Source organism: Pseudophryne corroboree, chromosome 5 (genome assembly GCF_028390025.1).
Source record: "Pseudophryne corroboree isolate aPseCor3 chromosome 5, aPseCor3.hap2, whole genome shotgun sequence".
Lineage (NCBI taxonomy): Eukaryota > Metazoa > Chordata > Amphibia > Anura > Myobatrachidae > Pseudophryne > Pseudophryne corroboree.
This window is the reverse complement of record NC_086448.1, coordinates 251,051,153-251,076,149: the sequence shown is the minus strand read 5'-3', so window position 1 is coordinate 251,076,149 and position 24,997 is coordinate 251,051,153. Positions and strand designations below refer to the sequence as shown.

Here is a 24,997-nt window from a genome sequence, read left to right as displayed (position 1 = left end):
ACCCTTATGTAAGCAACAACTATATACAAGTCTTGCAGAAGAAGTCCGCACTTGGGACGGGAGCCCAGCATCCTCTACGGACTACGAGAAATAGATTTACCGGTAAGTAAAATCTTATTTTCTCTAACGTCCTTGAGGATGCTGGGACTCCGTAAGGACCATGGGGATTATACCAAAGCTCCCAAACGGGCAGGAGAGTGCGGATGACTCTGCAGCACCGATTGAGCAAACATGAGGTCCTCCTCAGCCAGGGTATCAAACTTGTAGAACTTTGCAAAGGTGTTTGAACCCGACCAAGTAGCAGCTCGGCACAATTGCAATGCCGAGACCCCTCGGGCAGCCGCCCAAGAAGAGCCCACTTTCCTAGTGGAATGGGCCTTAACCGATTTAGGCAATGGCAAACCTGCCGTAGAATGCGCCTGCTGAATCGTATTACAGATCCAGCGAGCTTTGAAGCAGGAGCGCCAACCTTGTTGGCCGCATACAGAACAAACAGAGCTTCAGTCTTCCTGATTCTAGCCGTTCTGGTCACATAAATCTTCAAAGCCCTGACCACATCCAGGGACTCGGAATCCTCCAAGTCCCGTATAGCCACAGGCACAACAATAGGTTGGTTCACATGAAAAGATGAGACCACTTTTGGCAGAAAGTGAGGACGAGTCCTCAACTCTGCCCTATCCACGTGAAAAACCAAGTATGGGCTTTTATGTGATAAAGCCGCCAATTCTGAAACACGTCTTGCCGAAGCCAATGCCAACAACATGACCACTTTCCCCGTGAGGTATTTCAACTCCACAGATTTGAGTGGTTCAAGCCAAGGTGACTTGAGGAAACGTAACACCACGTTAAGATCCCAAGGCGCCACCGGAGGCACAAAGGGAGGCTGAATATGCAGCACACCCTTCACAAAAGTCTGTACAGGAAGAGAGGCTAATTCTCTTTGAAAGAAAATGGATAAGGCCGAAATTTGGACCTTTATGGACCCTAATTTTAGGTCCAAAGTACTCCTGTTTGAAGGAGGTGAAGTAGACGGCCCAAATGGAACTCCTCCGTAGGAGCAGCTCTGGCCTCACACCAAGAAACATATTTTCGCCATATACGGTGATAATGTTTTAACGTCACGTCTTTCCTAGCCTTGATCAGGGTAGGAATGACCTCCACCGGAATCCCTTTTTCCGCTAGGATCCGGCGTTCAACCGCCATGCCATCAAACACAGCCGCGGTAAGTCTTGGAACAGATAGGGCCCCTGCCGCAGCAGGTCCTGCCTTAGAGGAAGAGGCCACGGATGTTCTGTGAGCAACTCTTGCAGCTCCGGATACCAAGTCCTCCGTGGCCAATCTGGAACAATGAGGATTGTTCTCACCCTGCTTATTCTTATTATTCTCAACACTTTGGGTATGAGAGGAAGAGGAGGAAACACAGAGACCGATTTGAACACCCAAGGTGTCACCAGAGCGTCTACCGCTACCGTCTGAGGGTCCCTTGACCTGGCGCAATACCGCTTTAGCTTTTTGTTGAGATGGGATGCCATCATGTCTATTTGAGGCAGTCCCCACCGACCCGTGATCTGTGCAAAGACTTCTTGATGAAGTCCCCACTCTCCCGGATGCAGGTCGTGCCTGCTGAGGAAGTCCGCCTCCCAGTTGTCCACCCCCGGGATGAACACTGCTGATAGCGCGCTTACATGGCCTTCCGCCCAGCGTAGAATCCTGGTCGCTTCTGCCATGGCCACTCTGCTCCTCGTTCCGCCTTGGCAGTTTATATGAGCCACTGCCGTGACATTGTCTGACTGAATCAGAACCGGTTTTTCCAGAAGCAATTCCTCCGCTTGACACAGGGCGTTGTATATGGCCCTCAACTCCAGGACGTTGATGTGGAGACAAGTCTCTAGATTTGACCAGAGACCTTGGAAATTTCTTCCCAGTGTGACTGCTCCCCAGCCTCGGAGGCTTGCGTCCGTGGTCACCAGGACCCAGTCATGAATGCCAAACCTGCGACCCTCTAGTAGGTGAGCACTGTGCAGCCACCACAGGAGAGATACCCTGGTCCTGGGAGACAGGGTGTCCTCGCATGGAACCTGCCGAAAGGGATGGCCTCGTATGAAGCCACCATCTTCCCCAGGACCCGCGTGCAATGATGCACCGAAACCTGTTTTGGTTTTAATAGGTTCCTGACCAGGGCTCTGAGCTCCTGAACCTTTTCGACCGGAAGAAAAACCTTTTTCTGGTCTGTGTCTAGAATCAGGCCCAAAAAAGTTAGACGCGTTGTAGGGACTAGCTGGGACTTCGGTATATTGAGAATCCAGCTGTGTAACTGCAACGTCTTCATGGACAGAGACACGCTGTCCAGCAACTTCTCCCGAGATCTCGCCTTTATGAGGAGATCGTCCAAGTATGGGATAATTGTGACCCCCTCCCTGCGCAGGAGCACCATCATTTCCGCCATTACCTTGGTAAAAATTCTCGGGGCCGTGGACAGCCCAAAACGGCAACGTCTGAAATTGGTAGTGACAGTCCTGCACTGCAAATCTCAGGAAAGTCTGATGAGGGGGGAATACCGAAACATGAAGGTAAGCATCCTTTATGTCCAGGGACACCATCCAATCCCCCCCCCTCCAGGCTGGCGATGACCGCCCTGAGTGATTCCATTTTGAACTTGAACCTCTTCAAGTACAGGTTCAGGGATTTTAGGTTTAAAATGGGTCTGACCGAACCGTCCGGTTTAGGGACCACAAACAGGGTTGAGTAATATCCCTCTCCTTGCAGGAGATGAGGAACTGTGACAATCACCTGTTGAATATACAATTTTTGGATTGCTGCCAACACTAGCTCCCTCTCTGATGGGGAAGCCGGCAGAGCCGATTTGAAAAACCGGCGAGGAGGCAAGTCTTCGAATTCCAGCCTGTATCCTTGAGAAACAATCTCTAATGCCCAGGGATCCACCTGCGAGTGAACCCAGACATGGCTGAAAAACCGAAGACGAGCCCCCACTAGATCTGCCTCCCCCCGGGAAGCCCCAGCGTCATGCGGTGGACTTTGCAGACGCTGGGGAGGACTTCTGCTCTTGGGAACTAGCTGTGTGCAGCTTCTTTCCCCTGCCTTTCCCTCTGGCAACAAAGGACGATCCCCGTACCTTTTTATTTTTATTGGAACGAAAGGACTGCATTTGATAATGAGGTGCCTTTTTTTTGTATGCTGCGGGGGGACATAAGGTAAGAAATTCGACTTACCAGCCGTAGCAGTAGAGACAAGGTCCGAGAGGCCGTCTCCAAACAACTCCTCCCCTTTGTAAGGCAAGGACTCCATATGCCGCTTTGAATCGGCGTCTCCCGTCCACTGTCGGGTCCACAAGAGCCGCCTAGCAGAAATAGACATAGCATTTATTCTGGAGCTTAATAAACAAATGTCTCTCTGAGCATCTCTCATATACAAGGCAGCATCTCTGATATGCTCTATGGTCATTTGAATGGCATCCCTATCTAAGGTGTCAATCTCCGTAGATAAGGAATCTGCCCATGCCACAACCGCACTACAAACCCAGGCCGACGCCATAGCCGGTCTAACAATAGTACCTGAATGAGTGTAAATGTGCTTCATGGTAATTTCCTGCCTGCGATCAGCAGGATCCTTGAGGGAAGCCGTATCCTGAGAAGGCAGTGCCACCTTTTTGGACAAGCGTGTCAGCGCCTTGTCTACTTTAGGCGAAGATTCCCATCGTATCCTATCCGTTTGAGGAAAAGGATACGCCATAAGAATCCTTTTGGGAACTTGTGGTCTCCTATCCGGAGATTCCCAAGCCTTTTCGCACAATTCACTCAGTTCAAATGAGGACGGAAAGGTGACTTCAGGCTTTTTCCCTTTATACATGTGTACCCTTGTGCCAGGGACAGGGGGTTCCTCAGTAATATGCAAAACCTCTTTAATGGCAATAATCATGTACCGAATACCTTTTGCCACCCTCGGCTGTAATTTTGCATCTTCATAGTCGACACTAGAGTCAGTATTCGTGTCGGTATCTGTGTCATCGATCTGGGATATGGTGCGCTTCTGAGACCCCGAAGGGCCTGGCGCCACAGGGACAGGCATGTACTGGCTACCTGACTGATCCCTAGCTTCAGCCTTGTCTAACCTTTTATGCAATAGATTGACATTTGCATTCAAGACATTCAGCATAGCCACTCATTCCGGTGTCGGTGTTGCCGACGGCGACATGACATTCAAGCACTCCCCCTCCACATTAAGCGAGCCTTCCTCGTCAAACATGTCGACACATGCGTACCGACACACTTCACACACACACAGGGAACCTCTTTTCTGAAGACAGTATCCCCTTCAAGGCCCTTTGGAGAGACAGAGAGAGAGTATGCCAGCACACACCCCAGCGCAATGACCCTGGAGACCAACACAAAATGTGTTTTTCCCCCAGCCGCGCTGTATAATATGTTATCCGACAATTACGTGCCCCCCCCCCCTCTCTTTTAAACACCCCTTCACCGTGTGTAAGCAGGGGAGAGTCCGGGGAGCTTCCTCTCAGCGGTGCTGTGGAGAGAAAATGGCGCTGGTAAGTGCCCCTTCGGCGGCGGACTTCTGTGGACGCCCAGTAAGAACCTGTGTTCACCCCCTCTGGAGCTAATGGTGTCCAGTAGCCGAGGAAACAGAGCCTATCTTAGACAAGAAGGTCTGCTCCTCTCTCCTCAGTCCCTCGATGCAGGGAGCCTGTTGCCAGCAGTGCTCCCTGTAAAAAAGTAGAAAAAAATCCAAACAAAAATGCTTCTAGGCAGAGAACTCAGGAGAGCTCTCTGCAGTGCACCCATCTTGCTCTGGGCACAGTGTAAAACTGAGGTCTGGAGGAGGGGCATAGAGGGAGGAGCCAATGCACACCCAGAGTCCAAAGCTTTCTTAAAGTGCCCTATCTCCTGCGGAGCCCGTCTATTCACATGGTCCTTACGGAGTCCCAGCATCCTCAAGGACGTTAGAGAAACATAGGAGCAGATGTATTAACAACTTAACTGACAATTTTTTTCTCCAAAAACTGCTCAGAAATTGTCGGGGGGTTTTATGAGTAAATTAGGTGAAGAATATGAATTTAACCGTATGCAAAATGATTTTAGTTACAAAAAAAAGAGAAAAAAATAATTGTCATTTTTTTTTTATATTTTAAAAAAATCGGAACATCGTTTAGAAACAACGCGACCATCAGAAACATTGCGACCATTGCGGGTTTCATTTACAAAGCCGGGACAGCCTCCAGGTACACAGGGGGAGCTTGGGGGGGGTGTTAAATTACACTTCCCCAGCGGCAGCTATTGTCTGCAGCCGCTGGAGAGGGGGGGGGGGGGGGGTCCTGCCGTGCTGATTGATCAGCAGTGATCGGCAGCACGGCAATCAGTAGGGGAGAGTGCAGGGAGGCAGAGGGACCTTCCAGTCCCTCTGACAGCAGCAGCGGAGGGAAGTTTCCCTTCCCTGCAGCTGCTAACACTGTTTATCTGACTGGTCGCATCCTGTGCCACCAGATCAGATAAAGCACTTGCAGGCATGGTCGCATCTGATGCGACCATGCCAGCCAAGTGGTTAAGCCTGAAGTGATAAAGCAGTGATAAATGGAAGGGGTAAAGCACCAGCCAATCATTACAGTTTGGAAAAATGACAGTTAGGAACTGATTGGCTGGTGCGTTATCACCTTCCACTTATCACTTCGTTATCACTGCTTTATTACTTCCCCAGGCTTAATACATCTGCCCCATAGTCTGGTACAGTCATGTCCTTTCCCCGCTTTGGAGACGCCCAAATGTTGGTATGTATGCATTACATAGTATTACGTTTACTTCTTGGTTTTAAAAACTACTTAGAACCAGCCACATGGTAGTAAATACTCCACCCCTTAAAAAGTAGATACAAAATTAGCAATGAAGACTGCCCTGAAAGTTTTGTGACAACTTGACAAAAAAGAAATAAAATTCATATAAAATGCTCCCTAACATAATCAATATATAACATTCTATATAATGTACAGTACAGTATATAAAATTTCAGTCTGCTGCTACTGTGCAGTGATAGTAACTCATGTCTGACGTTAAGCATTACAATGTGGTATGGAAAGTCCTCATTACAGGATCTCTGTTGGTTTTAAATATAAAGTTCCATGGATTTCATCAAAAACACTGACTTCCTCAGGAGATATGGTGTATACCAGCGGTGGCCAACCTGTGGCTCTTGAGCCGCATGTGGCTCTTTCTTTATTCAAATGTGGCTCCCAACACTCTAAATCATGTGACCACAACAGTTACAAAAACTGCTGCACTCCAGCCAGACACTCAGCAGCACTACATGGACTGAAAACTGAAGGAGTCAGATACTAGAGGTGAGACACCCACAAGCAAACAGAGGACACATTAGGGACTTCTGCAATGGCACGAGTTGATGGGGGGCTGTAGTGATACATGGGGGTGGGCTAGAGTGACACATGGCAGAGATGGCTGGAGTGACATGGGAGGGTGCTGGAAGTAGTGACACATGGAAGATATGGCTGGAGTGACATAGGAGGGTGGTAGCAGGAATGACACATGGGAGAGCTGGCTGGAGTGACAGGAGGGTGGTAGCAGCAGGAGTGACACATGGGGGAGCTGGCTGGAGTGACAGGAGGGTGCTGGAAGTAGTGACACATGGGAGCTGGCTGGAGTGACATAGGAGGGTGGTAGCAGGAGTGACACATGGGGGAGCTGGCTGGAGTGACAGGAGGGTGCTGGAAGTAGTGACACATGGGAGCTGGCTGGAGTGACATAGGAGGGTGGTAGCAGGAGTGAGGGTGGAGGGTGCTGGAAGTAGTGACACATGGGAGAGATGGCTGGAGTGACATGGGGGAGCTGGCTGGAGTGACATAGAGTGCTAGCAGGAGTGACACATGGAAGAGCTGGCTAGAGTGACAGAAGGGTGTTGGCTGGAGTGACACATGGGGGAGCTGGCTGGAGTGACACAGCAGGGTCTTGGCAGTAGTGACACATGGGAGAGCTGGCTGGAGTGACATAGGAGGGTGCTAGCAGGAGTGACACATGGAAGAGCTGGCTGGAGATACAGGAGGGTGTTGGATGGAGTGACACATGGGAGAGCTCGCAGGAGTGACACGGGGGAGCTGGCTGGAGTGACATAGGAGGGTGCTAGCAGGAGTGACACATGGGTGTTAGGAATGTCTGTGTGTTTGTGTCATACTTGCCTACCTGACCCTCTCCATGAGGGAGAAAATGCTCTGTTCCTGGATTTTCCTGGTAATGTATAAATTGCCATCACCTGTGGTGAAACACCTTTCTTATCAATTAACTAACTCAGCACAGGTGATGGCAATCATACATTACCAGGAAAGTCCAGGAACAGAGCATTTTCTCCCTCATGGAGAGGGTCAGGTAGGCAAGTATGGTTTGTGTTGCCTTGCATTATCTCTCATTCCTGCCTCTAGGGGTCTCACTTGCTGCCTTAGGTCTGAATGGCAGTGGCACACTCTGTCCCTGCAGGTTGATTACCTGATTGTGAGCAGCTGTGGCCAACACCTTGTGCTGCTATTTAGCTCCAGCTCACCAGCATTCATGTGCAGATCATTGTGGTTCCATGTGGATTGTGACTAGGCTCTCTCCAGTCATTCTGTACTGCTTCTGCCATACCTGCATCTCTGAGACATTTCCTGGAGCCTGGTTTCACCTATGCCTTGTTACGAAACTTCTTGCCCTGCTGGAGCAATATCTGCATTCCTGAATTATTATTTGCAGTCTGTTTCCACCCCAGCCTGGTTACTTCATTTTGGTATGTTATATTCCCTCTGCTTTGTTTAAACCTGGATTTCTTCATGTTCATTATCACCTCTGCAATTAATCTGGACTGTATCTAAATTCAAGCATAATCATACTCCCTGTTAAATATCAAGCCATTACTATTATCTGGGAATATTGCATTCTGTTCCATGTTTATCAAGGATCCATTCTCTGTATGCTGATATCTTACTGGTTCTTTCACTGCAATAAACCTTGTTTAATTTTCACCTGGCTTCAGCTGACCTCATTTCAGGTTCTTCCTGCATGTGCACACACAGAAGCTTAGTATGGGGGAACAATGGGGGAACCGGCTGGAGTGACACAGCAGGGTCTTTGCAGTAGTGACACATGGGAGAGCTGGCTGGATTGACACGGGGGAGCTGGCTGGAGTGACATAGGAGGGTGCTAGCAGGAGTGACACATGGAAGAGCTGGCTGGAGTGACAGGAGGGTATTGGCTGAAGTGACACATGGGGGAGCTGAAGTTTATTATGTGAATCTGGCCTTTTCAATTATTTTTTGCGAAAGTGGCTTTTTCAATGGATCTGGCTTTAAAAAAAAATTATTTTATGTTGTCTGGCTTTTTCAATGTATTTTATACCAGGAGTGTGGTCTAGCAGGCACAAGGCCACATTCCATTTTTGCATGCGCGCCATCGGCTCGATGCCGGCTCTTTGACGTACCTAACAAGGTTTTTTGGCACTTTGTCACTGACTGGTTGGCCACCCCTGGTGTATACAATTTCTTGCCCCATGTTTTGCTATTAAAACCATTTTACATTTCTGGCTTTTACAAGTTGATGCTTAGTAAACAAACCCCTGTGACACCAAGGGGGGAATTGAAATGATATATCACGCCCAATTTCCTTTCTAAAGTGATCCCCGTTATCGCACAAATAGCACCCATAGTAATCAGGTTTAGCTGCGTAAAGGGTTGGGCACCCTCGCTACCATGGGGGTAGTGAGCTGAAATGATTATACCACGCCCGTCAGCAGAAACAGAACAGGTGTGAAAGAGGTTGAAAAGAATTGAATACCGCCCCAAATGTCTAACATGGAGGAGGAAGTAGCGTGATCATCTAGGATTCTTTTGCTGGATTACGAGTTTGCAACTTGCACAGTTTGACTGGCACTCGTAACCAAAAGTGCATTTTAAAGCTCCATGCCATGAAGGTCAAGAGTTAGTCCTACAGCAATATAATGACCCAAAACATAACTACAGGGGATGTAGTTATGTGGTCGGCAGTCAGGATACCTCCCCCTGCATCCCGAACACTGATAATGCAGACAGTCGGCATACTGACTGAAAGGGATTATTCCCACTCGTGGGTGTCCACAAGGGGCTTTGTTGTGCTTGCCTACCCCCGCCGGCATTCTGCGGCCAGGATCCCGGCCGCCGGTAACACATCCCCAACCCAACTACAGGGCCTGATTCAGAAATGGATGCAAATGCCTTCGCAGTAACAATCCCGTATGTAGCAGTTGTGCAAAGATTTGCAAATGTCGAAGCCATGTGGATTAGTATTGAGATCCCCACTGGCGGCATCTGAGATCAACAGCTTTTATATGAATACACAACCAACGGATGCACATCGGTCAATAATCAGTCTTCTGAGTAAGCATAAGGTCACGTAGCATGGCCGTCAGTAGTAAGATGCCAGATCTATTTTGGAATGGCCTCCACCCTGTTAGTGCACACAAACGCTCCCTGACTATCACTTTGAGAATATGTATACTGCAACCGTCGTAAGACCATCACAGCATATGAGCAGTGTGACTTAGATGCACGTAAGGTGGCAATAAACCGCTCCACTACGTCCAACATTGACATTACATCCATCTCTGCATCAGGCCCAGAGAGGATGACAATGAAACTGGCTAAGTGTTAATGCTTGTGGACCTATGTTTGCTAGTGGGACACACGTATGAATGTATGTAAACAAATGAAAAAACATTGGCATGCCTGTCACAATGCTTCTTCAGCTGCTGTAAGTGGCAGAAACAAGCAAACGCGGAATCAAATGATACGGTTGTGACTAATGAAAGCAGTGCTGTCTGCAGATTCAGCAATCATCCAGCAAAAATCCGTGAGTCCATGTTGCCATTCATCATTATGGTATATTTGCACCTACAGTAGCTGCAGCAGCTGAAAATATGTTTCCTTTTATGCATATGTCCGCTAATTGTCCGGTGTGCACAAGCCATAACTGTGTACCTGGTCTACCAGAAAATTACTCTTTCTACACCCGTTCCAGGCCCCAGTCATAGGGTTTGCTATGTGCAAATTGTGCTTGGGTCAGCGATCACTCTATTACGTGTGTTTGCTTTATGGGCATGTGCAGTGCTAAAACATGTAAAATACATTGCACTAATGGCATAATGATCACTCTGCATCAGGCCCAGATTATACATTGCATCATATACATTAAATATACACTGCAACATAATTTCTTATTCAAAGTAAACTTACACATATTAGTAAAATTATACTTCATGAAAATGACTTAGGTATTCATATTTGTAATCACCTCCTGACAGTACTAAGAACATGGTATTTTCAAATAGAAATTTACATGATAGGAACCTTTCAATGTTTGACTGCTCCAACTGACTTTACTCTATACATATTGCTATTGCAGTGACAATAACATTCAGGCACTGCGGAAGTTATGCATTGGACCCCTGAGTTTGACACCACTGAGCTTCTGTGACCAGGAAATAATTCTCACTCCACACTGTAAGGCTAGATCAGCCGTGGCCAACCTGTGGCTCTTGAGCTGCATGCGGCTCTTTCTTTATTCAAATGTGGCTCCTGACATGACCACAACAGTTGCGGAAACTGCTACACTCCAGCCATATAGGCAGCAGCACTATGAGGGCTGAGAACTGAGGGAGCCAGATACTAGAGGTGAGACACCCACTGGCAAACAGAGGACACATAAGGGACTGCTGCAATGAGGGTCCTGGCAGGAGTGACACAGGAGGGTCCTGGCAGGAATGACTCATGGGGGAACTGGATGGAGTCACATGGGAGTGTGCTAGCAGGAGTGACACTTGAAGGAGCTGGCTGGAGTGACATATGGGGGAAATGAAGTGTATTATGTGAATCTGGCTTAATCAATATTTTATGTGGATCTTTCTTCCTCAATTATTTTATGTAGAAGTGGCTTTTTAAAATGTATTTTATGTTGGATCTGGCTTTTTAAATGTATTTTATACCAGGGGAGTGGCCTAGCAGGCACAAGGAAACATCCCATTTTTGCATGCATGCCTTCGGCTCGATGCCGGCTCTTTGACGTACCTAATAAGATTTTTTGCTCTTTGCCTCTCACTGGTTGGCCACCCGTGGGCTAGATCATGACTGCACAGCAGCAGTAAACTGAAGTATTATCAACCTACAGTATCCACTCTAAACAAGAGTTTTATAGGTTTTTTTTTTGTCTACATATTGTGTGTATTCACAAATTTTTAATTCTCAGGTGTATCTTTATTTTTTTCCTTAAATTTAGATCTGATCCCCAACATGTGTCCTCATACTCTATTGCTGCAATTTTGCCAAACAGCCCTCCTCGGCACACCAGGTTCTGTGCAACTCTGCTAGTGGTGGGTGTCTTTTTTGCCTGAAAATGTGCTGCAACTAGGACGCACCAGGAGACTGTGCTGTTTCATTTGATATGCGACACTTGTACAGTATGTCTGTGTGCGACTGATTCTGAACATGTATACAAAGTGCTACGGTGCAGTGGCCACAGCTATTTTCCATGCCAAGGGTGTCATTCCAAGTTGATCGCACACTGCCGATTTTTGCAGCGCAGCGATCAGGTAAAAAAACGGCAAAACTGCGCATGCGTATGCACCGCAATGCGCACACGCGTCGTACGGGTACAAACAGCATTGTTGTTGTGCAATGCTTCTAGCGACGAATCCATTCGCACAGCCGATCGCAAGGAGATTGACAGGAAGAGGGCATTTGTGGGTGTCAACTTACCGTTTTCTGGGAGTGGTAGGGAAAACGCAGGCGTGTCCTGGGCGGGTATCTGACGTCAATTCCGGGACCTCCGTCGCTAGACTCATCGCACAGGATAAGTAACTGCAGGGCTGGTATTGTTTTGCACAAAATGTTTTTGTACCGCTCGGCTGCACAGGCGATCGCACACTTGCAAAGTGAAAATAAACTCCCCCGTGGGCGGCGACTATGCGTTTGCACGGCTGCTAAAAGTAGCTAGCGAGCGATCAACTCGGAATGGGGGCCCAAGTTCCATTGTTTGTTGTATACAATCTAGTGTCACACATATATACAAGTGTTGCATATCAAATGAATCAGTGCCACATTACGACTCAGACACATTTTCAGGTGAAAGAGACACCCAGTGCTAGCAGAGTTGCACTGAACCTGGCGGCCCACTTGCACCAGGCATCTTGCATCACACGGCGTATTGAAGCTAGGTGTATAAGGACACATCTTTACATGCACACATAAAGAAAACTTCAAACTGACCAGAAATGAAAGGAGGATTCAAGCATTGCAACTCCCGAGCTTGAGTATTACAAATTAGTAATTACTACTGAACTTAGTGATTATGAGGTAAAGCTTAACTTACAGTATATATGGTTTTTAAAAGTACTATTGAAACTAGGTCATACGATGTGTCCAAATACATCTAGTCTCCAGGCACGTTAAACAGCCCTTCTAATCACGCCATACCATGACTGTTTGCCTTGCAAACAATACATTTTTGCCCTCACTGCCATACGTAATAAAGGGACTGCACATGCTGCAAAAAAAGGTGTGGTCTCACAAGGAAAGGGCATGGCCACTCACTAGTACCCCCCAATTCCAGTTATAAACTCACAGTAGCACAATCTTATTCATATTACCCCATACAGTAGAGTCCTTTATTCATGTTTTAACACACAGAAGAGCCCCATATTCATGTTACGTCACACAGTAGTGCCCCCTAGTCACGTTACTCAACACAGTTATACACCTCACGCTACACAGAAGTGCACCTCATACACTATGCCCACAGTAGTGTCTGTTATACATATAATGTCCACAGTAGTGCCCCTTACACACAATGCCCACAGTAGTAGTGCCACATACAATTGCCCCAGTAGTAGTGCCCCTTAAACATAACACCCACAGTAGTAGTGCCACACATAATGCCCACAGTAGTAGTGCCTCTTAATCTAATGCCCACATTAGTAGTGCCACACATAATGCCCACAGTAGTAGTGCCTCTTACACATATGTCCACAGGAGGGGAGGGGAGAGAGGGGGGAGTGCAGTACTTATACGGTAGACAAGTGGCAGGTGGACTGGTGACTGATGAGCCGCTTCACACTGCCATCGATGCTGCCATCATACAGGTGAAGGCAGCGGGGGGGAGGGCTAGGAGAGTGGAGGGAGGTAGCTGAAGCCGGAAGAGCTGTCTGTCATACAGTTTGACAGGCGCAGCTGGCAGAAACAGCAGAGTAGCAGAGCAGGGAGATTGTCTCTCCAGCCCGGCGCCTCCCTGCTTTGCATACTCTGCCAAGCGGGTTACGCAGGCCCGAGGCATGCCTATATTCTGTGGCCACCATGGCTGTATCTGCACAAGAAATGGCATGCTACAGTGTTTTCCTAGAAAACACTGTAATGTACCATGTTATATGCAGATATAGCCGAATACGCACCAGAATATAGGCATGAGCATATCTTTTAATCATCATAAGCTGCTTGTGTATCTTATTCACATACCAATGCGAATAAGATGTATTTTCTGCAAAAAAGACACCTAATGATAATGGAGTTGCAAGGGACCTATCAGCGTACTCACCTAGCCAGGCATCTCCTGCTATGTGGCGTATTGAGGCAAGATGTATGAGGACACATCTGTATAAGCCATCTATGGCAACAACTGAAATTGGGGATGACTGGAAAAGCCCTATAATATAACACAAGGGAAGAGACACAAATTAAATTGGAAGCCACAGAGACCTATTTATGTTCCCTATCATATACCATTACAATGAATGGTGAAATAAGCTGTATTTGTAACATTAACCATTTAACTGGATTTGTTCCAAAAAATCACTCAGAAATTGACAGTTTGTTTTATTTATTAAAGTTAAAAACATATTTTTTTAAAGAAATGTCTATGGTGTGTCTAGCATCCCTCAAGTGTCTATATGCTTTCATAACAACATTATTCCCACACCCCAGTTATAACAGACCTGCCCAGTGACATTACTCCACCACCACCAGTGCCACCTATATCTATTGAAGCCATCATATGGCTGTAAAATAGCATACATAGACATGGGCAGTGGTTGCACAAATATTGGGAGGGATCAAGATTTCACAGTGCTCACAGAGCTGGTTCCTATGGTGACAGGAAGCCATTACGTGACATGGAATGATGTGTGACTACAGTAACTATGATGAAAGAGATGCAGAAAAAGTATAGAAGATGTAATTATTAATTAGATATTTACCCAAACATAGGTGAAGTAAGTCCTAACACGGTCATACTGGTGGAAAAATATTATCTTTAATGATAGGTGTTATTAGAGGTCGACAAAAAAAGGCTATCTTCCATGTGTGTGTGAGTATGTGTGTATTTACAGCACTCATTATTTAACTTGTGAAGCTATTTACTAAACTACTGCTGAGACATTTCTTCTAACCAGGTGTGCTTTTCTTTTGATTTTCTCAAGATGTGGGGAAATGCAATAGTCCATAGTAGCAGATATTGTACATTTGTGGAGAAAGGGGTCCTAAGGTGTACGCAAAACTTATTTTTGACCCCCCCCCAAAAAAAAAAATACATCTCTGGGGATGGCCTATTTATAGTTATGCAAATACTAATAAACAAAAAATAAATAAATAAATGTAAAAATTAATTAATTAATTAATAAATATATATATATATATATATGTACCAAGAGTGGTAGTAGCCCGGACTTGGAAGTATTTTTACTATTTTCCACTCTGGCATTCCTCTCTAGACCCATAATCCTTCAAATAGTAGATTATAATGACTACAGCACATGTGAGCACTTCTTGACTACACTACAGACCTGCATTTTTGTAACCATCTATTGATATCCAACATGATGAAGGCCAAATTAAGGTACCAGTTTGTTTTTTCAAAAAGTATAATTATTTCTCCACCAGTTCTACAGTTCTATGATCCGAACAGACGTATAACAGATATAAGGAGCTATATGTACTTCAAGAAGTATTTCTGCAACTTCCTTAGTCAATGGACAAACCAATAGCTTTCTTCTTTTTAAAACATTCATAAGCACAGCACTGTGCACAAACCTCTGAGAAAGACTATCATGGGTATGGACACCCATATGTATAAACAAGCAGTGCAAGATCCAGCGTGCGCCTCTCCTGCCCCTCAGTGTCTACCTTCAATTCGGCGCTGGCCCTTGAGCCAATCAGAGCTCGCGGACCGGCAGCCAAGGCTCCTGATTGACTGCCAGACTGCAAGCTTTGATTGGTCACGGATCAGCGCCTAATTCTAGGTAGACACCCGCACTGCCAACAGAGACTGAGGGGCAGGAGAGGTGCACGCTGCGCTCTCCTCCCCTCATGCACAGGAAAGCAGCAGCGCGGTAAGCAGCAGGGGAAGGGGGGGACACTGTGAGGACATGTGTACTTGGCACTGGGGGCATATCTGGTACTGGGGGCATCTCTGTATCTGGCACTGGGGGTATATCTGGCACTGTGGGGGTATTTCTGTATCTGGCACTGGGGGCATATCTGGAACTGGGGGGACATGTGTATCTGGCACTTGGGGCATTTCTGTATCTGGCACTGGGGGCATTTCTGTATCTTGCACTGGGGGCATATCTGGCACTGCAGGGACATGTGTATCTGTCACTGTGGGCATTTCTGTATATGGCACTGGGGGACAATGTATATCTGACACAGTGAGGGCATTTGTGTATCTGGCACTCTGAGGCAATGTATGTCTGGCACTGTGGGGGCATTTGTGTATCTGGCACTGTGGGGCAATGTGTATCTGGCACTGTGAGGCAATGTATATCTGGCACTCTGGGGCATTTGTGTATCTGGCACTCTGAGGCAATGTGTATCTGGCACTCTGAGGGAATGTATATCCAGCACTCTGGGGGCAATTGTGTATCTGGCACTGTGAGGCAATGTGTATCTGGCACTGTGGGGCAATGTGAATCTGGCACTGTGAGGCAATGTATATCTGGCACTCTGGGGGCATTTGTGTATCTGGCACTGTGGGGCAATGTGTATCTGGCACTGTGGGGCAATGTGTATCTGGCACTATTGGGGTCATATGTGTATCTGCCCCCCCCCCCCCATATGTGTAGAAAGGTGCCTTCTCAACAAATTAGGAGCACTCGAAACACTCACTGCTCTCTAGATTAGCACATTCCAAAGTAGGGGCTCTTTTGTGGGGCTATGTTTATGAATAAGAAGCCCTTAAGGAGCTTCCCTTGTCTAAAATAAATACTGCATTGAAAACGCTATTTTACTGGGTATAAGATGGTTAAATGTTGGTTCAATATCAATCTGTGATAACTTGCACATAAGATAGAGCAAACTATGCAATATTAATATTTAATGACTTTTTATTTTACACTTTAATGTGCTATAGTATGATCACGAGATGTGCTTCTTAGAGAAGCCAGGGAAGAAATTAGTTGATCATGACTAGGAAGCCTGTGTTTAATATCCCAGACAAATCTAATTCCTATTGTCTCAGTACAGTCAACCTCTATTAGATTTACTCCGTCTACTCAAAATAAAAATTATGATGAATTTTTGCTTTTATATATTTTTTGGGGGTACGTTTAGATTAATTGGTAATACATTTATTTCATCCACAACTTTTTTTTATTCAAAATTTTATTTTATTTATGATATTTTTCATTATATCTACAAAATCCTTTGGTAAAATGGATATCCAAGACTTTACTTTTAAGTAATGACAGTGATTGCAATTAGTACCAGTGCAGGAAATTATTTAAATCCAACCAAGTAGTGTACACTATTACTGTGTTTTATCTCTCTTGAGACATCCATTGTCCACAATAATACTTACTGACTAGTAGAGAATGAAATTAATATTCACCTTGTCATACACCAAAACTTAATTTGTTGTATAACAACCACTGTTGGTCAATGCTGTAAAGTTGATCTTGGTGTTCTGGTCACTGAAGAAAGATTAGTAATTTGGGCACTTATTCAGAAGATTCAATACTCACAATGCATACTTTTTTTTTTCTATTTTTTTTATTTTATTTACAGATGGAAAAACACCCACTGAAGACCTGACACATCTGATACATTTCAAATTGAGGACCTCTGTACTATGGAAAAGCCTCCTTGTTATACTTTCCAGTTGCAAAGATTCTTTGTTCCTGGCTGCAACACTCAATCATATGCCACTAGTCCTTTGTTGTGAGTCACCAGGTACTGTCTGATTTCATGTGGGAATACATGCCTTTTCCAGAATAATCAAGGTACTTCTGATAGAGACTGGCAAAGATATATTACTTTCAGGAATTCAAGATGGAGTGGTTGGGGGCACTTTATGGTAATGTTAAGGCAGAACATCAGAACGTCCAAATACTGTACTGTGCTTGGATTAGTTTGTGTTGAAAATGGAAATATTAACGTTAAGCTAATATTTACAATGGGCGACATAAATTAGATAACTATAGTTACATACACTGCTCAAAAAAATAAAGGGAACACTAAAATAACACATCCTAGATCTGAATGAATGAAATATTCTTATTAAATACTTTGTTCTTTACATAGTTGAATATGCTGACAACAAAATCACACAAAAATTATCAATGGAAATCAAATTTATTAACCCATGGAGGTCTGGATTTGGAGTCACACTCAAAATTAAAGTGGAAAAACACACTACATCCAACTTTGATGTAATGTCCTTAAAACAAGTCAAAATGAGGCTCAGTAGTGTGTGTGGCCTCCACGTGCCTGTATGACCTCCCTACAATGCCTGGGCATGCTCCTGATGAGGTGGCGGATGGTCTCCTGAGGGTTCTCCTCCCAAACCTGGACTAAAGCATCTGCCAACTTCTGGACAGTCTGTGGTGCAACGTGGCGTTGGTGGATGGAGCGAGACATGATGTCCCAGATGTGCTCAATTGGATTCAGGTCTGGGGAACGGGTGGGCCAGTCCATAGCATCAATGCCTTCGTCTTGCAGGAACTGATGACACACTCCAGCCACATGAGGTCTAGCATTGTCTTGCATTAGGAGGAACCCAGGGCCAACCGCACCAGCATATGGTCTCACAAGGGGTCTTAGGATCTCCTCTCGGTACCTAATGGCAGTCCGGCTACCTCTGGCGAGCACACGGAGGGCTGTGCGGCCCCCCAAAGAAATGCCACCCGACACCATTACTGATTACTGATGTCCCAGATGTGCTCAATTGGATTCAGGTCTGGGGAGCGGGTGGGCCAGTCCATAGCATCAATGCCTTCGTCTTGCAGGAACTGCTGACACACTCCAGCCACATGAGGTCTAGCATTGTCTTGCATTAGGAGGAACCCAGGGCCAACCGCACCAGCATATGGTCTCACAAGGGGTCTGAAGATCTCCTCTCGGTACCTAATGGCAGTCCGGCTACCTCTGGCGAGCACATGGAGGGCTGTGCGGCCCCCCAAAGAAATGCCACCCCACACCATTACTGACCCACTGCCAAACCGGTCATGCTGTAGGATGTTGCAGGCAGCAGAACGTTCTCCTTGGCGTCTCCAGACTCTGTCACATCTGTCACATGTGCTCAGTGAGAACCTGCTTTCATCTGTGAAGAGCACAGGGCGCCAGTGGCGAATTTACCAATCTTGGTGTTCTCTGGCAAATGCCAAACGTCCTGCACTGTGTTGAGCTGTAAGCACAACCCCCACCTGTGGACGTCGGGCCCTCATACCACCCTCATGGAGTCTGTTTCTGATCGTTTGAGTAGACACATGCACATTTGTGGCTTGCTGGAGGTCATTTTGCAGGGCTCTGGCAGTGCTCCTCCTGTTCCTCCTTGCACAAAGGCGGAGGTAGCGGTCCTGCTGCTGGGTTGTTGCCCTCCTACGGCCTCCTCCACATCTCCTGATGTACTGGCTTGTCTCCTGGTAGCGCCTCCATGCTCTGGACACTACGCTGACAGACACAGCAAACCTTCTTGCCACAGCTCGCATTGATGTGTCATCCTGGATGAGCTGCACTACCTGAGCCACTTGTGTGGGTTGTAAACTCCGTCTCATGCTACCACTAGAGTGAAAGCACCGCCAGCTTGCAAAAGTGACCAAAACATCAGCCAGAAAGCATAGGAGCTGAGAAGTGGTCTGTGGTCACCACCTGCAGAACAACTCCTTTATTGGGGGTGTCTTGCTAATTGCCTATAATTTCCACCTGTTGTCTATTCCATTTGCATAACAGCATGTGAAATTGATTGTCAATCAGTGTTGCTTCCTAAGTGGACAGTTTGATTTCACAGAAGTGTGATTGACTTGGAGTTACATTGTGTTGTTTAAGTGTTCCCTTTATTTTTTTGAGCAGTATATATAGCTATATATTTGCAGATATAACTTGTGATTCTGTGGCCAATTTGCATCCATTCAAGTGTTAATGTCAGTTCCTGATGAGTTAAGGTTATATCATCATCAGTACTGGAGGGGAGTGGGGTTAATGTTGCATAGTCGAGCATGCTACACTGTTGCAAAAAATTATAGACTGTTGTTATGCTCACATGGGTCCAGAGTTGAGATAGGACTTACTGATATTGTTACAATCATAACGATGCAAAATGGAGGCCAAAATGAAACTAGAATATGCACCTATACATTTTACAGTAAATTCAAACTTTATTATCTTTGTCAGTAAATCATTTTGTAAAATGTATTTAATTTTTTTACTCAAAATAAGATTTTACTTACCGGTAAATCTATTTCTCGTAGTCCGTAGTGGATGCTGGGGACTTCCGTAAGGACCATGGGGAATAGACGGGCTCCGCAGGAGACAGGGCACTTTAAGAAAGAATTAGGATACTGGTGTGCACTGGATCCTCCCTCTATGCCCCTCCTCCAGACCTCAGTTAAAGAAACTGTGCCCGTAAGAGCTGACAGTACAAGGAAAGGATTTTGGAATCCAGGGTAAGACTCATACCAGCCACACCAATCACACCATATAACTCGTGATAAATTTAACAGTATGAACAACAACAGAGCATCAGATAAACCCTGATGCAACCATAACATAACCCTTATGTAAGCAATAACTATATACAGGTATTGCAGAAGAAGTCTGCACTTGGGACGGGCGCCCAGCATCCACTACGGACTACGAGAAATAGATTTACCGGTAAGTAAAATCTTATTTTCTCTAACGTCCTAGTGGATGCTGGGGACTCCGTAAGGACCATGGGGATTATACCAAAGCTCCCAAACGGGCGGGAGAGTGCGGATGACTCTGCAGCACCGAATGAGCAAACACAAGGTCCTCCTCAGCCAGGGTATCAAACTTGTAGAACTTTGCAAAAGTGTTTGAACCCGACCAAGTTGCTGCTCGGCAAAGCTGTAATGCCGAGACCCCTCGGGCAGCCGCCCAAGAAGAGCCCACCTTCCTTGTGGAATGGGCTTTTACTGATTTTGGTAGCGGCAATCCAGCCGCAGAATGAGCCTGCTGAATCGTGTTACAGATCCAGCGAGCAATAGTTTGCTTTGAAGCAGGAGCACCCAGCTTGTTGGGTGCATACAGGATAAACAGTGACTCAGTTTTTCTGACTATCGCCGTTCTGGCCACATAAACCTTCAAAGCCCTGACCACATCTAACAACTCGGAATCCTCCAAGACACGAGTAGCCACAGGCACCACAATAGGTTGGTTCATATGAAAAGATGACACCACTTTTGGCAGAAATTGTGGACGGGTCCGCAATTCTGCACTGTCCACCGGGAAAACCAGATAGGGGCTTTTATGTGACAAAGCCGCTAATTCTGACACACGCCGAGCAGAAGCCAAGGCTAACAGCATGACCACCTTCCACGTGAGAAATTTTAACTCCACGGTTTTAAGTGGCTCAAACCAGTGTGATTTCAGGAAACTCAACACCACGTTAAGATCCCAAGGTGCCACTGGAGGCACAAACGGGGGCTGAATATGCAGCACTCCCTTTATAAACGTCTGAACTTCAGGAAGAGAAGCCAGTTCTTTTTGACAGAAAATGGATATGGCCGAAATCTGGACCTTAATGGAACCCAATTTTAGGCCTAAAGTCACTCCCGACTGTAGGGAGTGAAGGAAACGACCCAGCTGGAATTCCTCTGTAGGGGCATTCCTGGCCTCACACCAAGCAACATATTTTCGCCATATACGGTGATAATGTTTAGCCGTCACGTCCTTCCTAGCCTTTATGAGCGTAAGAATAACCTCATCCGGAATGCCTTTTTCTGCTAGGATCCGGCGTTCAACCGCCATGCCGTCAAACGCAGCCGCGGTAAGTCTTGGAACAGACAGGGCCCCTGTTGCAACAGATCCTGTCTTAGAGGCAGAGGCCATGGGTCCTCTGTGAGCATTTCTTGCAGCTCTGGATACCAAGTCCTTCTTGGCCAATCCGGAACAATGAGTATTGTTCTCACTCCTCTTTTTCCTATGATTCTCAGCACCTTGGGTATGAGAGGAAGAGGAGAAAACACATAAACTGACTGGAACACCCACGGTGTCACTAGTGCGTCTACAGCTATCGCCTGAGGGTCTCGACCTGGCGCAATACCTCTGTAGCTTTTTGTTGAAGCGGGATGCCATCATGTCCACCTGTGGCAGTTCCCACCGACCTGCAATCTGTGCGAAGACTTCTTGATGAAGTCTCCACTCTCCCGGGTGGAGGTCGTGCCTGCTGAGGAAGTCTGCTTCCCAGTTGTCCACCCCCGGAATGAACACTGCTGACAGTGCTCGTACGTGATTCTCCGCCCATCGAAGAATTCTGGTGGCTTCCGCCATCGCCACCCTGCTACTTGTGCCGCCTTGGCGGTTTACATGAGCCACTGCGGTGATGTTGTCTGACTGAATCAGCACCGATTGGTTGCGAAGCAGGGTATCCGCTTGACTTAGGGCGTTGTATATGGCCCTTAGTTCCAGGATATTGATGTGAAGGCAAGTCTCCTGACTTGACCACAGACCCTGAAAATTTCTTCCCTGTGTGACTGCCCCCCACCCTCGGAGGCTTGCATCCGTGGTCACCAGGACCCAGTACTGAATGCCGAATCTGCGGCCCTCGAGAAGGTGAGCACTCTGCAGCCACCACAGAAGAGACACCCTGGCCCTGGGGGATAGGGTGATCAGCCGATGCATCTGTAGATGCGATCCGGACCACTTGTCCAACAGATCCCATTGAAAGGTCCTCGCATGGAACCTGCCGAAGGGAATGGCCTCGTATAACGCCACCATCTTTCCCAGGACTCGTGTGCAGTGATGCACCGACACCTTTTTTGGTTTTAGGAGGTCTCTGACCAGTGTCATGAGTTCCTGAGCCTTCTCCGTCTGGAGAAAAACCTTCTTCTGGTCTGTGTCCAGAATCATGCCCAGGAAGGGCAGACGCGTCGTAGGAATCAGCTGCGACTTTGGAATATTCAGAATCCAGCCGTGCTGTTGTAACACTTCCTGAGAGCGTGCTACGCTGATCAGCAACTGCTCTCTGAACCTCGCCTTTATGAGGAGATCGTCCAAGTATGGGATAATTGTGACTTCTTGCTTTCGCAGGAGCACCATCATTTCCGCCATTACCTTAGTAAATATTCTCGGTGCCGTGGAGAGACCAAACGGCAGCGTCTGGAATTGGTAATGACAATCCTGTACCACAAATCTGAGGTACGCCTGATGAGATGGATAAATGGGGACATGAAGGTAAGCATCCTTTATGTCCAGAGACACCATAAAATCCCCCTCCTCCAGGCTTGCGATGACCGCCCTGAGCGATTCCATCTTGAACTTGAACCTTTTCAGGTATATGTTCAGGGATTTTAAATTCAATATGGGTCTGACCGAACCGTCCGGTTTCGATACCACAAACATTGTCGAATAGTAACCCCTTCCCTGTTGAAGGAGGGGAACCTTTACCACCACCTGCTGGAGATACAATTTGTGAATTGCAGCTAACACTATTTCCCTCTCTAAGAGGGAGGCTGGCAGGGCCGATTTGAGGTAACGGTGAGGGGGCATCTCTTCGAATTCCAGCTTGTATCCCTGAGACACAATCTCTATAGCCCAGGGATCCACCTGTGAGTGAACCCACTCAGTGATCGCAAAAACGCGCTATGGCGCGTATTTTACCCGAGAATTGATGATGGGGACTCAAAAAGAAAAAAACGCAGGGTCCCTCAGGACGCGCTCTGACCAGCAGCGCTGTCCTGCGCTGTCAGTCAGTTCCGTCTCCAGGGCAGCAGAGGAGGAACTTGTAAGGGGAGGAGACCATGCACAGTGTGTTCTCCCGCCCCGCTTCCCCTCACCTCACCGTCTGCTCCGCGCGCATATGACAGGGATTATCCTGCTGTCACAGCAGTCAGTGACAGCAGCGGTTTGTAGTGTAGTGGACGCTGGCTCCCTGCTACGATCGGAAGTCTCAGCTCCGATCCCGCAGCAGAGACAGAGGGGGCAGAACTAGCCTCAATGAAGTGCCCGTGGCCGGCGGCATTATGCAAGACAGCCAGGTACTACTACTATAGTGAGTCAGCCTGACTCATTATAGTGCGCTGGCAGGTGTCCGCATCGCTGAGGGAGGAGGTGAGGCTGTCCGGCCGGAGAAATGTACCTTTCCCCTTCACTTCTGGCCGTGGAGAAAGGGAGAGAGAGGTGGAGGATCTGAGTACTATGCTGACTGGAAACCACTGCGGTGGCTGCAGCCTGTGTATAGCGGGAGCTGCAGGCAGCCACGGAGGATGTAGCACGGTGGGGGAAGGGGGGGTTTGGGAGAGAGAGTACTAAGCCTGGCCCAGTCAGTCTGCTCTGCAGTGTCTGCCCCTAGTACATGCAGGTCATGACGTGATTCGCGGGTAATTAGGGGGCGGGGCTTAACGCAATGAACTGCCGGCCCCATCAGAGACCTGTGCCTGAGCTGCTGTAGTTGGTAGTGTATCTCATGCTGCCCCCCCCCCCCCTCTCTCACATGGACACTCACTGTCTTTTTCCTCTATATCTAACTCTCTCACATGCACCTCTCCCTCCCTGACACTCTTCCCCTCTCTCTCCCTGACAATCTCTCATGCGTCTCTCCCTCCCTCTCCCTAACACTCTCTCATGTGCCTCTCCCTCTCTCTCCCTGATACTCTGTCTTGCTCCTCTCCCTGACACTCTCATGTGCCTCTCCCTGATAATCTCTCATGTGCCTCTCCCTCTCTATCCCTGACACTCTCGCTCATGTGCCTCTCCCTCTCTGCCTGACACTCTCTCATGCGCCTCTCCCTCCCTCTTCCGGACACTGTCTTGCTCCACTCTCTCTCATGTGCCTCTCCCTGACACTCTCTCTCATGTGCCTCTGACTCTCATATGCCTCTCCCTCTCTCTCCCTGACACACTGTCTTGCTCCTATCCCTGACACTCATGTGCCTCTCCCTCTCTCTCCCTGACTTTCTCTCATGCGCCTCTCCCTCCCCTCTTCCTGACACTCTCATGCGCCTCTCCCTCCCTCTCCCTGACACTCTCTCATGTGCCTCTCCCTCTCTCACGCAGCTCTCCCTCCCTCTCCCTGACACTCTGTCTTGTTCCTCTCCCTGACACTCATGCGCCTCTCCCTCTCTCCCTGACTCTCTCATGTGCCTCTCCCTCATGCAGCTCTCCCTCTCCCTTTGTCTTGCCTCTCTCTCTCCCTGACACTCATGTGCCTCTCCCTCTCTCTCCCTGACACACTCATGCGCCTCTCCCTCCCCTCTTCCTGACACTCTCATGCGCCTCTCCCTCCATATCCCTGACACTCTCTCATGTGCCTCTCCCTCTCTCATGCAGCTCTCCCTCCCGCTCCCTGACACTCTGTCTTGCTCCTCTCCCTGACACTCATGCGCCTCTCCCTCTCTCCCTGACACTCTCTCATGTGCCTCTCCCTCATGCAGCTCTCCCTCCCTCTCCCTTTGTCTTGCCTCTCTCTCTCCCTGACACTCATGTGCCTCTCCCTCTCTCTCTCCCTGACACACTCATGCGCCTCTTCCT

General features: G+C 47.5%; 1 protein-coding gene across 7 annotated transcripts in view; it reads right to left on the bottom strand.

Moving 5' to 3' along the window:
• Positions 1 to 24,997, bottom strand: part of LRRC3B (leucine rich repeat containing 3B) — a 495,918-nt gene that overhangs the window by 211,287 nt on the left and 259,634 nt on the right. For 2 of the 7 annotated variants that reach the window (XM_063922244.1, XM_063922243.1), the window contains one exon: positions 13,617 to 13,724. The exons of the other annotated variants lie outside the window; for them this stretch is intronic. The gene's annotated coding sequence lies outside the window, so the exon portion shown is untranslated. The remainder of the gene's footprint in view (positions 1 to 13,616; positions 13,725 to 24,997) is intronic. 7 annotated transcript variants of the gene reach the window in all.